Source organism: Anguilla rostrata, chromosome 7 (assembly GCF_018555375.3).
Source record: "Anguilla rostrata isolate EN2019 chromosome 7, ASM1855537v3, whole genome shotgun sequence".
Classification (NCBI taxonomy): Eukaryota; Metazoa; Chordata; class Actinopteri; order Anguilliformes; family Anguillidae; genus Anguilla; species Anguilla rostrata.
In genome coordinates this window covers 32319745-32335333 of record NC_057939.1, presented here as the reverse complement: position 1 = coordinate 32335333, position 15589 = coordinate 32319745, and the positions used below count along the sequence as shown (strand labels likewise).

The window sequence follows — 15589 nt, the reverse complement described above, 5'->3', positions numbered from 1 at the left end:
TTACAATCATTTACATAATGTGTTAAGAAATTACGTGTTATGTGTATGGGAACTGACAAAAAAAGTAACGCTTAAAATATATTATTGCGGCGCCAAAAGGCACGGTGAAAAATTTTGGGTGCACCTAAATTGTGTTCTGGTGCACCTAAATGAAAAGGTTAGGTGCACCAGTGCAACCAATGCAGAAAGTTAGTCTGGAGCCCTGGATCTCGTAATTTTCATTTCAACAAAAACATGTTTACAAATGCACAAAAATGCTAGGTTAATGTATATAAAGCACTGCCTAAGTCATTAATGAAAACTAGCAAAATGTAGGCCTGCCGTTGAAAGTATTTATATCAAAATGAGGCTCATGGGCTATCTAAGCTCACACAATTTAAACCAGTTTTTTCTAAAGCAATGATGCTCAGTATTTCCTAAACGATTCTAATGATTTCCTAATGATGTAACTTGGCCCTGTGATTTTTCATCTTACCAGCTGAAGAGAATGTGGTCATTCAAAGTGTATGTGGCACATGAAAGTGTGAAATGGCAATCATTTGCAGTGGAAATAATCAGAAATTCAGCTGTCTTACACTTAAAAATAGGAAAAACAGACTACACTATAAGTTTGAACAATTGTCTGCATTCAGTGCTTTGGGTATATGAAAAGAACAGCAAGAATAAAATGCATTACTATGGGTTTCCTATTATGGGTACTCATTACTATGGGAACCCTATAGTTTTAAAGATTTTTAGGGGTTCAAGCAGCGCAGCTGCTGAAGCTCTATTGTTTTTGTTCAGATTTTTATTATTATTAGGGGTCCTAGTTACAATTAAGCATATCAAAATGCTTTATAAACACAAAAAGTGGATCTCAGCAGAGAAAACAGAAAATGGACCTGGAGAGAAAGGTAGGCAAGTAGTCAGAGTTGGATGGCTTTTAAAAAAAGCAAAAGCCAAAACTGCAATTCAACCGTGTCAAAAAGTCTGTCTCACAACAGGTATATCAACAATCTTCCTTGCTCAACTGCTGTAATTCAGGCCATGTTTTAAAACTTTGTTAGCACACGCTTCAGTCTAACTTGTGACAATGCGTATTGTACATCATCCAGTAACCTTTGGTTACTGTGGTTATGACATTACCTGTCACAGTAGCAACAGCACAGCCCTGTTTAAACAAATTAATCATTTTAAATTAAAATTAATCTAGACCTACTTGAGGAGCAGCATCGGACAGGCAAGACTAAATGGACTGGCTTTAGGCTACTTCCTCCCAAGAGCATCAGAGCTCGGGAGCTGAAATTGTAGGAACTTGATGATAATTTTGCATTTGAAGGCTTGTTGGATGCCTGTCAAATGGGTGAGAAGCTAAACCTTGTGAACTACTGCAAAATTTCAGATAAGAATAACTGTAATCCATATGCGTTTCTTAAAGGGTTAGTTCACATTTAAGGGTTAGTGTTAGAACCAGCCTCACTGAGCTACTCACCATGAATTATATGATAAATTTGGGGGCTCAAGCGCTCACAACTCATGTACCCACAGCTTGCTCTCTGTTTGCCATTTTGGCTCTTATCTGTGTAAAAAAATATGTTAACACTACTTCTGAGTCTGATATTAACCTCTTGACTACATAATTGGGCATGTGCATAAAATTAAATGGAAAAGACTGAGTCAATGATCTTGAGTTTTAAAAAATTGTTAAGCAACATAGGCCTGCAAACTGTATAGCGCACACTGTGCCTTGAAAAAATTTGCCCCCCAAAATCTCTTTCTGCCCCCCCCCCAATTGACGTAGGTAGACAGGGCTAGCGTCACTAGATTCCTCTCCTCGTGACAAATAAAAAAGTCTGTCCTACCATCTGTTCCATCGGGTTAGACTTTTTGCTATTTTGACATTTCTGAAATACGCTTAAAACATTTAGACTCTCATTGTGAGCAGTGGCAGATTCACAACTGTTAAAAAGTCCACATATTTTCTTAACACAGCACTCCCCCTTGAGGCTATTTTTGGCCAGGCATGTAATTTGTCTCGGAAGGCTATGGCAATTACAAAAAGCTTGCCATATCTTTCATTGAGCAGGTCCTATGCTGCGTAATGTGAATCTTCTGAATCAAGCAGAAAATGGCCTTCTAAGGCCTCTTTAGCTGCTCCTCCAACATATTTCTGAAGGAAGAAGATTTTCTCTGTAGTTGGAATATTTTTCCTCTCAATTAGTGTCTGAAATGACGACTTCCAACGACGACTTCCAATGATTAAACTTGGGTGGTTCCCCACTAAAGATTGTAGGCTCTGGAATGGGTAGCCTATTTGCTGATATAACCTCAGCCAAAATTTTCACAAGCTTTCCCGTGTCATCTTGAAGCATACTTCTTGGAGCCACGTCTCTTAGTGGTTGTGTGTGCTGATACACAGGGTTCACCTGATTAATTGCTTGCATAACTGTAGGCAGTTCAGAGTACTGTGGTATAAGTCCTTGGTCTTGATAGAACTCATTTTCATCATAGACTTGAAGCTTTGCTCTGGCTGCATTCAGCCTTTCAGCTCCTCCAAACACTCAAGCTCTCTTTTCAAGTCTTCTACAGACTTTTTTTTTTGCAGCATTCTCTTTTTGCTGTTTCTTTAAGAGAGCAGCCTCTTGTCTGTCCTTTTCTGTTCTACGTTCAGTCTCTTCTCTTTCTCCTTGAAGACGGTGAGTTCATGCAGCTGCTTCTTGGTCTGCTATCTGCTAACTATCAGCTTATCCTCAGCTTTGATACGCTTATCCTCAGCAGTCTTTGCAGTTTCTCTTGGTGGCGCTCTTGCTCAGCCATAATCTTCAATACAGCCTGCGTAGCTGCATACTCAGCAGCAGCTTCTTGTCTTTTGACTGAGGATACATTAGAGCGAATGGAATTAGCCTTAGAGAAATTAAAGGCTGGAGGTGCAATACTGGAAATGAAGATGCAAATACAGAGCTGGCATCTGGCTAAATCATGCTCTTCCTTTGTTCCTTGAATTTGAGACTGAGCATTCTGTACAACAATCCTGGTGACTGATATACAGTTGTCCAGCTTGCGGCGCGTGTCGTGAGCTGGGCTGTCAATCCTTCGGTATTCATCGTAAACAATATTCAGTTCAGACAATTCCTTTTGAATAGTGCTGATGTGTTTGTGTAGGATGTTACTGGGATCCTGTCTTATTACAGATTTTTATCCACCTTAGTTAGAGCTTTCCAGCGTTCATAAATACTGTCAAAGCGAAGGAGTTGCCCTTTCATTTTTTCTTTCTGAAATTCCTTTCCATTTTTTGTTAATGTGTGGGCTTGTGTTGCCTTTAAGGCAACACAACTTTCTCAAATTTCAACTTTAAATAATTTGTTGGCACCTATTTCTAGTTGAAAATGAGAAATTGACAATTACTTTAGTTTAACAAACTAGTTAGCAAAATTGATATTATTTGTCTGTTTGCGTCATGCGATGATGTCACGTCCTGTTTAGCCACTTCCTAGCTCTGCAGAAAAACAAGACAGACATGCTGTGCATGCTCTGAATGTAATACACTCCATCCACTAGGAGGCATCATAGAGGCAATACCGAGAGTTGATTTATTTGACATTAGACATGTTAAAGATCACATATTAGTATTTTGTTAAAAATGATGTTTGATAAGTTATTTAAAAAACGGTTTTGTTTATTGTGTACAAGCTAACAGCAATGCTAGTAGTATTTTGTTAAAAATGATGTTTGATAAGTTATTTAAAAAACGGTTTTGTTTATTGTGTACAAGCTAACAGCAATGCTAGTAGCCAGAGTAACTGCTACCTACAGTGCAAAACAGCAATGTATAGTCATATTTACAGCTATGTACAATGTAATATTTAGTTAAGAACACAGACACCAAATATTGTTGTATTGTTTTTATTTACAGTTTTCACCAGCTTGTTAATGAGGAAGCGTGACAGTAAATGGTCAACCTTACTACGACTGTCTTCATTGACTAAACACCAAGTTTAAACCGTAGCCAGAGTTTCAACACACTGCACGAGAACACTACAAGGGCTCTTTCACCTCTACGAGGCTCTTCTGACTGTACTGCTTGTTGTACAACGCTAGACTCATCAGTCTGCTCTGGCTCTGCCGCTTGTTCTATGGAAGCTACTACACACTGAGTCTCTTTACATGTTTGTGACATTTTAAATTATTTGGAAATTACCTGTACACAATTAAGTTGTCCCACATAAGCAGTGTAGTCAACAACAAACACTTTCACAAAAATACTCAAGTGAATAGGCTAAACTAAATTAGGTCACTGTCTTTCAAGATCAACCTTTTAAAAGAAAGTAAGCAATATAAAGGCTTGAAAATATTACAGAGTCAATTACAAAGGTCCTTATGGCAACACTTCAATTAACTTGCATAGACAAATATTGAACCATCAATAGAAACCTTCCCTCCAATGTCAGCTTACTTAAATGTACACAAAAGATTTTCTTCTTTTCCAAAGTAAATAAATTACCTTTCTTCAATTAAATAATGAATGATCAATATAAACCAAGTACCAATAAATCAATTACATCAATGCCCCTTCATATCTTGTAAAACACTTATTAGGCTACACACAGTCCCTTTTAGTTTTTCAATCCTTGTGTCACCCTTCAGAACACAAACTTTAGTTTCTGACTTATGGACGTCTTCATGAAAAAACTGATGAACTTGAGTGTCTTTAACGCTGTGGCTTATCTGTATTTCCCGTCTTGACGAGCTGTTGGGCACAAGCAGTTTAGGGAAAGTTCACGCAGGTCCGAGTTCAGCTGTCACTCCCTCCAGGAAATACACGACACCATGGTTCTTCTGTTACTGATGAATTTATTCATCTTTAGTGCACTTCAGTCACCATCACCATCATCAAATCCACCGTCAAACTTTAAATACATGACAATGTACAGAATAAGCACTGTTACGGCCACAACAAAAAACATTTGGCTCAACCTTGTGACCAGCAACATATAAAGAGGACGCCACACCCGAGGATTAGTTTCAAAGCAAAAAGACTTTACTAACAAACAGTTGCCATTAATTAACCAAAACTACGGGAGTCTGGAGGCCTGGCCAAACAGAACAAAAGAATGGGGAAGTCTGGGCCAACCACACAATGGGCCATCGAACCCAGAACCTCCCCCCCATAAACTACCAAAAACAGTGCATTATTAAACTAACAAATAAAGCCACGAAAACTGACCTACCAGACCTCCATCCTCAAAAGGAAATAAACACAAAGGAGCAAAAGAAACAAAACACTAAGATGGTCAGGAAGGCCGTTTCATCTGGGAGAGAGGGAGCTCCTCCTCCTCCAGCCTCCCTTATATAAGGGGCAGGGCCACCTGCTAATCACCAGATCAGGAGCACCTGAGAGAAAGAGGAGAGAGAAGAACACAAAAGGGGGAGGAGCGCGTAACACCCCCACCCTCGGTTAGTGATTATTCTTTTCTTTTTTTTTTCTCACATAAAAACAACAATCACAAACAATGCAAGGTTATTACAAGCGCGACAACACATCCGCCAAAACATTATCCCTGCCACGGATACGTTTTACATTAACATTGAAGGCTTGCATAAAAATACTCCAACGCATCAATCTTTTGTTAGTATTACGCATCCTCTGCAAAAATGTAAGAGGGTTGTGATCCGTATAAACCGTAACGGGAACATTAGATGACCCTACGTACACCTAAAAATGGTTCAAAGCCAGAACCACAGCGAGGGAATCTTTTTCAATGGTAGAGTAAATGCGCTGGTGACGATTGAACTTTTTGGAGAAGTAGGACACGGGATGTACTCCATTAGCCCCATCCTGAAGCAGAACAGCTCCTGCCCCAACTCACTCATCAACTGCCAGTTTGAATGGCTGATCAAAGTCAGGCGCAGCAAGCACAGGAGCATTAGTCAGCAGGGCTTTAATCTGCTGAAAAGCATGTTGACAATTTTCAGACCACACAAACCAAACTTTTGGACTTAACAGATCAGTTAACGGTGCAGCAACGGCAGAAAAGTTTTTACAAAACCCCCTGTAATAGCCAGCCATCCCAAGAAAACAGCGCAGGTCTCGTCTGGGACCAGGAACAGGGAATGCCACGATTGCCTCCACCTTGGAATGGACCGGAAGCATTTCACCTCGGCCCACCACTTTTCCCAGATAGACCATGGTTGCTTGACCAAAATCACATTAAGTGTCAAATTAAGCCAAATGAAGTGTCAGGTTTGCTTTGCTTAATCACTCAAACACCTCCCCTATCTGATGGATGTGACTTTGCCAGGAATCAGAATATATTACCAAGTCATCTAAATAGGCTTCACACCCAGAGAGACCAGACAATACAATATTAACCAGCCTTTGAAATGTAGCAGGCGCATTGCGCATCCCAAAGGCCATCACTGTATACTGTAGGAAGTCATCAGGTGTTACAAAGGCGGAAATCTCCTTAGCCCGGTCAGTTAATGGGACTTGCCAGTACCCTTTAAGCAAATCAAGTTTGATTCAAATTCAGATTCAGACAACTTTATTGATCACAAGAAGGGCAATTAATTTGCAGCTTACCCAGTCCATACACACAACTCCAAAACTCACAGACAAGGTAGTCATATGTCAGAGGCAACAGAATAACATAAGTTTGGTTTGGTTACATAGGAGTGTCATGGCCGGCTCAAAAACCATGACAAATAACGGGAGGTGACACAAGAAGTTACAGCAAAAAGAAACATTCATTTATTTTAAACAACTAAATATACATTGGTAAAAGGAAAAACAAAGATAAAGCTGGGGAGTGTGGAGAGCAGAGTTTCCCCTATCTCTCTCATCATGGAACAAGTGGGGTGTGCAGGGAACACTGGGCCCAGGTGTTCCTAATAAACAATGACCCGACCACACCTACTGGGCATCTGCAACACTGAACGCAAAGACAAAGACAAGCAGCCAGCCCGACGGCCGAAAGAGGCGGGGTCGTAACAGGAGGCACTGCCAACAGTCAACACAATCCTCCATCCTGGGCGAAGGGTAACAGTCAGGTTTCATCACGCTGTTCACTCTTCGAAAATCAGTACAAAACCGATTAGATATATCAGACTTATCAACCAAGAGACAGGGAGAACTCCACGAGCTCAAACTGGGCTCAGCAATCCCGTGCTCAAGCATGTACTCAACCTCTCTCTTAAATTGATGCTTTTCAGGATTAACACGATATGCATGCTGTTTAATCGGTGGGGAGTCATCTACATCAATATCATGTTGCAAGACGGTCATGCATTAAGGTACATCAGAAAACAGCGACTTGTGTGACACAATCAACTCCACAATGTCCGCCCACTGAGCATCAGGCAAGTGAGCTAAGTGAGAGTGTTTAACAAAGTACCCCCGAGACACAGACACACTTTCCTCTGCAGACCCAGCACTTTCAAAAAAACATGACAACTCAGGATCCATTCTCTGCTCACACACAAGCTGTTCACCTGCCATAGACACCTTACCAAGGCTTATTTTATCGACGTCGCCACCCTCTGTCACAGCAGATGACAGATTATCAAACAGAGGTGGCACAGATAAGCCTAACTCACCAGTAGCAACAAAGTTGTCAAACAAATCAATATCATCTTCACTCAAGGCCTGACGCTTTGACATGGCATGGGTTACAGCACAGGCAGAAAAGGCCAGACTATCCGGATACTCGGTTACCACAGGGACGGCCGTCACTTCAGGCTTTATCAGCACCTTACCCCCCGCCAAATTATTTCCCCCCCCCCCCCCCCCCCCCGTGGTTTATAATTTTTTAATACGCATTGTTTATTTTTTTTTTAATTATTATTTATTTATTTATTTATTTATTTTATATAGTCATTGTTTAATATTATTTTTATTTTCGGGGGAGTTATTTTTATTTAGGTTTGTTGGTTTTTAGCATAGCACGTGCATTGATTTGGCTTATATTTTATTTTAATGAAAATGTTTGTTTTTAAAAGTAAAATAATCCATGAGGGAAAGTGTTGAATCTTGTTGAATCTTTGTGCTTTTAAACGTGTTTGAAAAGGGTAGTTTTGTGTAAAAATGCTTTAGCAACTTAAAACATTTTATTGTTTTGAAACACCATCTGCCACCAAATACCCGAAAAGGCAAATGAATGCGTTAATAGGGTTACATGCATTACATTACATTACAGGCATTTAGCAGACGCTCTTATCCAGAGCGACTTACACAACTTTTTACATAGCATTTTTACATTGTATCCATTTATACAGCTGGATATATACTGAAGCAATGCAGGTTAAGTACCTTGCTCAAGGGTACAACGGCAGTGCCCTACCCGGGAATCGAACCTGCGACCTTTCAGTTACAAGCCCAGTTCCTTACCCACTGTGCTACACTCCGTCCTGTACACTCCTATAACATGCGTTATAATGTTTAAAACAAGTAGAAATTATGTTAGAAAAGTTTGGTAGTTGTTTCATAAGGTAGATTAGTTTATTAGTTAGATGAGGAGACAGCGTTGTGTGTATGAGCGTTAGTTTTGTGTCAAATAGAATTTAAGAAAAGCGAAAGCGTGTTAAAATTGTAAAACAATTGAAAATGGCAAATAGTTACATCTTAGAATTGTTTGTAAAGCAAAAGCGTGACAGTTGTAAATTATCAGGCTATGTGTGAAAAAAGACTTTCTTTTTAAAAAACTATGACAGAAGAGACATTTAGAGAAAGAAGACATTTAGACAGAGAAACGAGCAAAACGAGGTTATTTTCTCTGCGGAAAGCCTTCTTCGGATTGATGTCCGTAATTGTCAAGAGAGAGCGCAAAAAGACCAGCTATGTCCGATGTCTAGGTCCGACTGGAATCACTGTCAGATCGTTCAGGCTCGCAAAAGTTTTGTGGGTGTGGCATAGGCTGTGACGAGTTTTTGTCATGTGACGAAAACATAGGCAGTGGTTTGTCTTGTGAGGAGGAGGTTTGCTTTGAGAGGGCTCTGACTTTTCATAAATGTGCAACTACTTCAAAGCAACATTGTGGAATGATGGTCTCTTTAAATATCCAAAGAGCCTAACATATAGCTATTTATATCTCAGGGCCAAGTGACTTGAAAGAATTGAGGAAATATTGGGTAGTATTGCTTTGGAATACATTTTATTTAATTTCGGCGAGGCAAGATAGCCTATATTGTTTGTAGTACCGTAACTTGGCGTCATTTTGATATCAATACTTTTAATGGCAGGCCTAGATTTTGGCAGTCTGAGTTATAGACGATGTATGTCTTGTATGTGTGAGTAACTTGGCATTTTTGTACGTTGAAAACGTGTTTTTTATGAGATATCATTTCTTTTTGCAAAGCGTTTTATTATGAGAGTGAGAAATGCGAAGTGACCCTGTAAGAAACGGTTGTGGATTATGGCTATCCCTGTGTGAATTTGTACAGTCTGATGAGCGTGTACCGTTTAGCAGTTTCGGTTTGCTATATATGTAAAACAGTGGCTGTGACAAAGGGTGCGGTGTCGTAAGTGTAAACGCATCAGAAGCGCAGGTGAAATATGGCTAGTGTATGTACTCACGGATTTGACGGCCATCCAACGAGCCTTGATTGACAAAAGAATCAGCAAGCCCGTAGAAATAGAGCTCCCTAGGTCGCAACTTGTATACCCTTCTGTCCTGCTCCATTGTCTGTTATTTCGTGGAGATGCACTTTTAGTGTTTGTAAGGTTTATAAGGCATTTTGATAGGCTTATCTGCAGGTAGGAATCCTCTTTGCTGTTTTGCTAAGCTAGAACCGGAAAACTTGATAGTGGAGAATAGGAGCAGATGCATATGTCCCAGCAGGCTTTGCATATGAGGAAATAACAACAGTGTGGGATAAATTAGGAGAAATTATGAAATTGCGTAGTTGAAACAATATGTTTTTAGCAGAATGGGCATGTAGGTGAAGGTTGACATGATCACAGACTATAGTGCGAAGTAAATTAAGTGACCACGAGCGAGCTTAGTTTCCTTATCGAAGGGTATAGCTATATAACAGTCTGTATAAAGCATTGATCATTAAAGTGGAGGGTTAAGTAACGTGTGGAATCTATTGCATTGATATGCTTTTGTCATGTTCAGTACTAGTAGTTATAATTATGAGTGAGTCATGCATTTAAATGTAATGTTTTAATGGGGAGTTGCAGAACGTACATACGTAGTAATTGTTTGTATGTGGCTAGATGGAGAACAGGGCGAGGTAACACGAATGTAGAAACGTGGCGTTTGCCGATAAAAAGGTTTTGTAGGGTAGCCAAGTGAAGAAATATAGTTAGTAGAAATGGCACAGTGGTGAACTGGTGTGACTTTTTTAATAAAAGGAATACATTTGCCATCATGAAATGCATATGGGTGGCCGTGAGTGAGTTTTGGTAAAGCAAATATAAGCGTAAGAAAACGTTAGTGTAAAAGAGGAAATTATCTGCCTGAGGGCGAGGCGGGATTCAATCCTTCAACCGGAGGTTTACCAGTGTGTGACTTTGTTAGTGCAGCACCATGACATAGCTGTGCAATGCGTGAAATATCATTAGCAAACCTGTCCGTGGTTTTAAGGAACACAGGCGAGTAAGCACAGAAGAGCTCCCGTTGAATCCATATGGCTCTGCAATATTGTAGTCGGTTAATAACTGAACGTGCAGAAGGTACGTCATAATGCAGTGTATACGTTCGGTGAACGGCAGGTAGATATGGTGCAAAAGCAATAATTGAGAAGTAGTAGACAATTATTAGTGAGGGTAAAAGCAGGTCGAAGAAACGTGTTCCTAGCTGGGCTTGAACCTAGAACCCCACGTTCCCAAGACTGGGACCTTGCCCACTAGGCCACAGGCAGACTAGCTGTTTAAACCGCAAATGTTTCAGAGTAAAAAGTATGGGTATTAAATGTTTTTAAGGGCTGAGTGTCTGTGGCTGATGTGGTTATTTCTTTGGGGAACCCTGGAAAGTGCCAAACTCTCGGTACTGTATAGGTATGGGGCATACCTGCCATCCCAATTAACTAGTAGGGCAAAGTGGAAACACTTTTTATCATTATGTCTCCAGACGTTAACAAAACAATAGGCCTGCAGAATAGAGCTGCAATATAATAGTAGGCCTAATTTTATTTTCACGTAGACTATAGCCCAAGTAGCCTAAGGTGGGATGAATTATATGCGCAAAGTTTCAAAACAAATGTTCTGGGACGCCTTTTACGTTGTTAAGATTTTGTCTAATATTTAGCTAGCCTACAGCCATAATAAACACTTTGTTTTAAAAACACGACTAAGCTATGATAGAGCAGAACTAATGAGCTTATTGATCAGTAGATTTAATAAACATCACAAATTAGTTTGTTCTATAAAGGTTATGATTGCCTACAGACATCAGTACTTGTGCAACGTGAAACATTTTATTCAATCTGTAGGCCTACCAGTAAATCAAGCAATATGCGAGAATATGTAAGTAACTACGCTTAAAGCTGTGGTTTGTAGCCTACGTTAATTTTAAGAAAAGAAGCCCATGCAAGTATGCCAAGTCTTAACAAGCCGATAGGGCGCCGATTTTAAATGTATAAAAGCAAGCAAGTAAGCTTGCTATGATACAACGTAAACGGTTATAAAAGCAATGAGGTTTAAAAGCAAGGATTTGCAAGAGTTGAAAACAAGGAAAAGCTTTATTAAGTTTTGTGAAGTTTTAAAGTGTTAAGAGTTTTTTTAGAAAGTAGAATAAGTACAGGCATTAGTCATTTAGCCAATTTCCTGTGACAAAGTTATGATTGCCTACAGACATCAGACTATTTTTTACACAAAGTTACTCTATGTTTATGTATCAATCCCTATCTAAATAATTAGCCTATTAAATAAGTAATTCTTATTTCCATAAGTCATCAAAATAATATGTCAAGCCATTAACAAAGCAACGTTGTGGGACAACAGTCTCTTTTAATTACCAAAATGAACTGCAAAAAGCTGGAAACTTGTTGGTGTGGGGTGTCGGGGTGCAGAGTTACAAATTAACCCCATCCACAGGGTATAAATTAGGTCAGCCACCCCCATCAAGACGGCATTATAACTGATTAATGCCACTGAAAAGTCATGATCTATGGTCAGGAAACGCTCGAAGAACTGGGCAGCCTATCCGGTATGTAACTTGCTAGACCTATAGTTTAATTTTGCATCTATAACTACATGTATAAGAAAATTATTCAGGCTCGACGTCTTGATTCATATCACACATTTAGAGGAGTTCCTGCTCCCGACAGACACACCCGATTCGACACATCTCGTGTTTGACTCGTCAAACTTTCAGCTTGCGTACAGCCAAGAAGGGTCTATTCGGCAGAGTATGTTTGTCAATCTCTCTCTCTCTCTCTCTCTCTGTATACTTTTAAAATGTTTATTTATTTATTTATCTGCCTTTAGCCGACAATCACACCCGTCTACACCCGTAGTCGCGGATTTGGAACGGCCGATGCAATTGGTAGAAGCACATTACATTACATTATATTACAGGTATTTAGCAGACGCTCTTATCCAGAGCGACGTACAACAAGTGCATCAGTTCAAGGTGCAGAGGTGCAAAAGAAATACACTAGAGTGAAGTAAAGATCGTAGTGCCAGAAGTGACCACATAGATCAGGGCTCCAACCCTGTAGGGTAACCTGTTCAGCAAACAAACAAACAATCCTGCCAAGTACAAACTAGCACTGAAATCACATTTGCCTAATCAGAATCAGATAAAAACAATCCTGCCAAATAAAAACTAACGTGATTGCATTAGCCTAACTAAGTACATTGAGCTAAACTATAGGCTAGGGAGGGGTGGGGAGAGGTGCAGCCTGAAGAGATGAGTCTTTAGTCTGCGCTTGAAGGTAGTCAGATTCTCTGCTGGTCTGACCGCCACGGGGAGGTCATTCCACCAGCGAGGGGCCAGGACAGACAGCAGACACGAGCGGGAAGTACAGACACGAAGAGGGGGAGGTGCCAAGCGTCCAGAGGTGGCAGAACGGAGAGGTCTGGCTGGTGTGTAGGGTCTGATGACCCTCTGGATGTATCCTTGTGCTGACCCCTTAGCTGCCTGGTATGCAAGCACCAAGGTCTTAAATTTTATGCGAGCCATAACAGGCAGCCAGTGGAGGTCAGTGAGCAGGGGGGTGACGGGAATGTCTGGGGAGGTTGTAGACCAGACGCGCTGCAGCATTCTGGATGAGCTGCAGGGGTCTGATGGCGGATGCTGGCAGACCAGCCAGCAGCGAGTTGCAGTAGTCCAGGCGGGACAGGACCATCGCTTGAACCAGGAGCTGGGTTGCGTAGGTGGTGAGGAAGGGGCGGATTCTCTGGATGTTGTACAGGAAGAACCTGCACGTTCGACTCACTGCCGTGATGTTCTGGGAGAGGGACAGTCTGTTGTCCATCACCACTCCGAGGTTTTTTGCGGTGGGTGATGATGACACCACGGTGTCCCCTAGGGAAATGGAAAAGTCAAGGAGATTAGAGGATGGAGCAGGGATGAAGATCATCTCTGTCTTACCTGGGTTCAGCTTAAGATGGTGGTTATCCATCCAGCTCTGGATGTCCCTCAGGCGGAGACCTGTGTGTCAGAGGGGGGGAAGGAGAGAAAGAGTTGGGTGTCATTGGCATAACAATGATAGGACAAACCATGGGCAGAGATTACAGGACAAAGAGATTGGGTGTACAGGGAGAATAGGAGGGGACCAAGGACTGAGCCCTGGGGAACTCCTGTGGCAAGGGGGCGAGGTGCCGATACTGCACCAGCCCAGGCGACTTGGAAGGAGCGACCGGAGAGGTAGGACTCGATCCAGTCTAGCGCTGTGCCACAGATCCCCATAGCTGCCAGGGAGGACAGGAGGATGGGGTGGTCGACTGTGTCGAAGGCAGCAGAAAGGTCTAGGACAGTGGTGTCAAACTCGTTGCCATGGAGGGCCGTGTGTATGCAGGTTTTCATTCCAACCAATTAATGCTGCCTTAATTGAGTCCAATTACTCATTCAGCCATATGCGTTTAACTGCATTGAAGCACAGAATATAAGAAAATTTTTATTTAGACAATGTGGGTCACCATAGACGTCAGGTCACCATTGTGCACAAACCTGCATACCTAATTCAGCAAATAATTTAACTAATTATATAATCAAGATCTGAGGCTGGAATGAAAACCTGCATACACACGGCCCTCCATGGCAACGAGTTTTACACCACTGGTCTAGGAGGATCAGGACAAACAAATGGGAGGCTGCTTGTGCGGCGTGAAGGGACTAGTGAAGCACAAGTTCATGCATCAGTGGACGCCGAAATATCCAACTTTCTACAGAGTATGAAACTTTAAAATTTATGTTCACTTTTTAACATTTATTTTTCAGTCATCTGAGTTGTGTTATTTATTTATTTTTAAAAGCCCCTGAAAGTCAACCAGAAGGGGTCACTGAGGCATCGACTTCTTTGATGGATACCATTTCGGTACACTTTCCAAGTCTGAAAAGAAACGCGGTGAGATTTTATTTGTGATTTTGTAATTTGTGACCCTGCAGAAACAAATGTGTTCAAATCATAATTAATTATGAATTTCTTTCTTTCTTTCTTTATGTGGCAGAGGATAGCATTTCAGACACCGACACAGATTTTCTAGATGTGGAATTGGATCGAGAAGCGCTGCTTCAACCTTCGGAGGCTACACTGAGGCCTGGATCCGCGACACCATCAGAGGGAGCCGCAACAGCCGCAACACCCCCGATAAACGTTGATGTCCAAGAAACCCAAAAATCAGAACTGTGTATGCAAATTTTGTCGCTGTTGAACTGTGAGTTGGACGCTTCCAGACAACATTTGAATATTTTAGAAAAAATATTAAATGGCACCGAAACGCCCACGAGATACACGCTCTGAATCTCAGAGTAATAAAAGACCCAATGATGAAAACCGGATGTTGGATGCTAATCATGATACTAACCATGACACTAACAGTTTAAACTTGCAACAGCAGCAAGCAGCGGTTAACCCTAACCTGTTACACATTATTAATGATCTTAATCGAGGCACAATTAACACAGCAGAGTTTGAACCTGTAGAGCATGGGGGTGATGATGTGTTTGGGGGGCTGCTACGCGCTTTGGACGCTGTAAACCGTGTGATAGGTAGTTACGTAGAACCAGAGATAAGACCTAACATTGTCGACAATAACGTGCATGCAGCTACAGATACTAATGATGACCAAAATAGTGGGGGCCTTAACGATACAGATATGCAGGTGATACGCAGACCACGTTTCAACAATACAGAAATTAGGTTATGGTTTAACTTTGCATCTTTGTACGATGTGGACAACTATGCAGAGTTTTATGTTCATGTTTTAAACACGTTAGAACATTTAATGAACAAAGTTCACGAGCTGGCGGCCCCTGACGATGTTATACAGTTAGAGTTGCGGGGGGATTCTCTGTCTGGGGGTGTAACTGTGCAGTTAACCGGGGATGAAATTGATTTTGATGTTTTTTTAAGCATGATTGAAAATCTGATTCAGAGCAATTTTGAGGTGCTATCTGATGATACTTTGGAGCTGGTGGCTCACATTATTAAAAACCCTAATGGT

At 41.1% G+C, this 15589-nt stretch overlaps 1 long non-coding RNA gene across 1 annotated transcript in view; it reads right to left on the bottom strand.

The window, feature by feature from the left end:
- Nucleotides 1–4995: 4995 nt before the first annotated feature.
- The window catches only part of LOC135258519 (uncharacterized), a 33007-nt gene continuing 22413 nt past the window's right edge, over nt 4996–15589 (bottom strand). The window contains exon 2 of the long non-coding RNA XR_010331022.1: nt 4996–5212. This is a non-coding gene — a long non-coding RNA (uncharacterized LOC135258519). The remainder of the gene's footprint in view (nt 5213–15589) is intronic.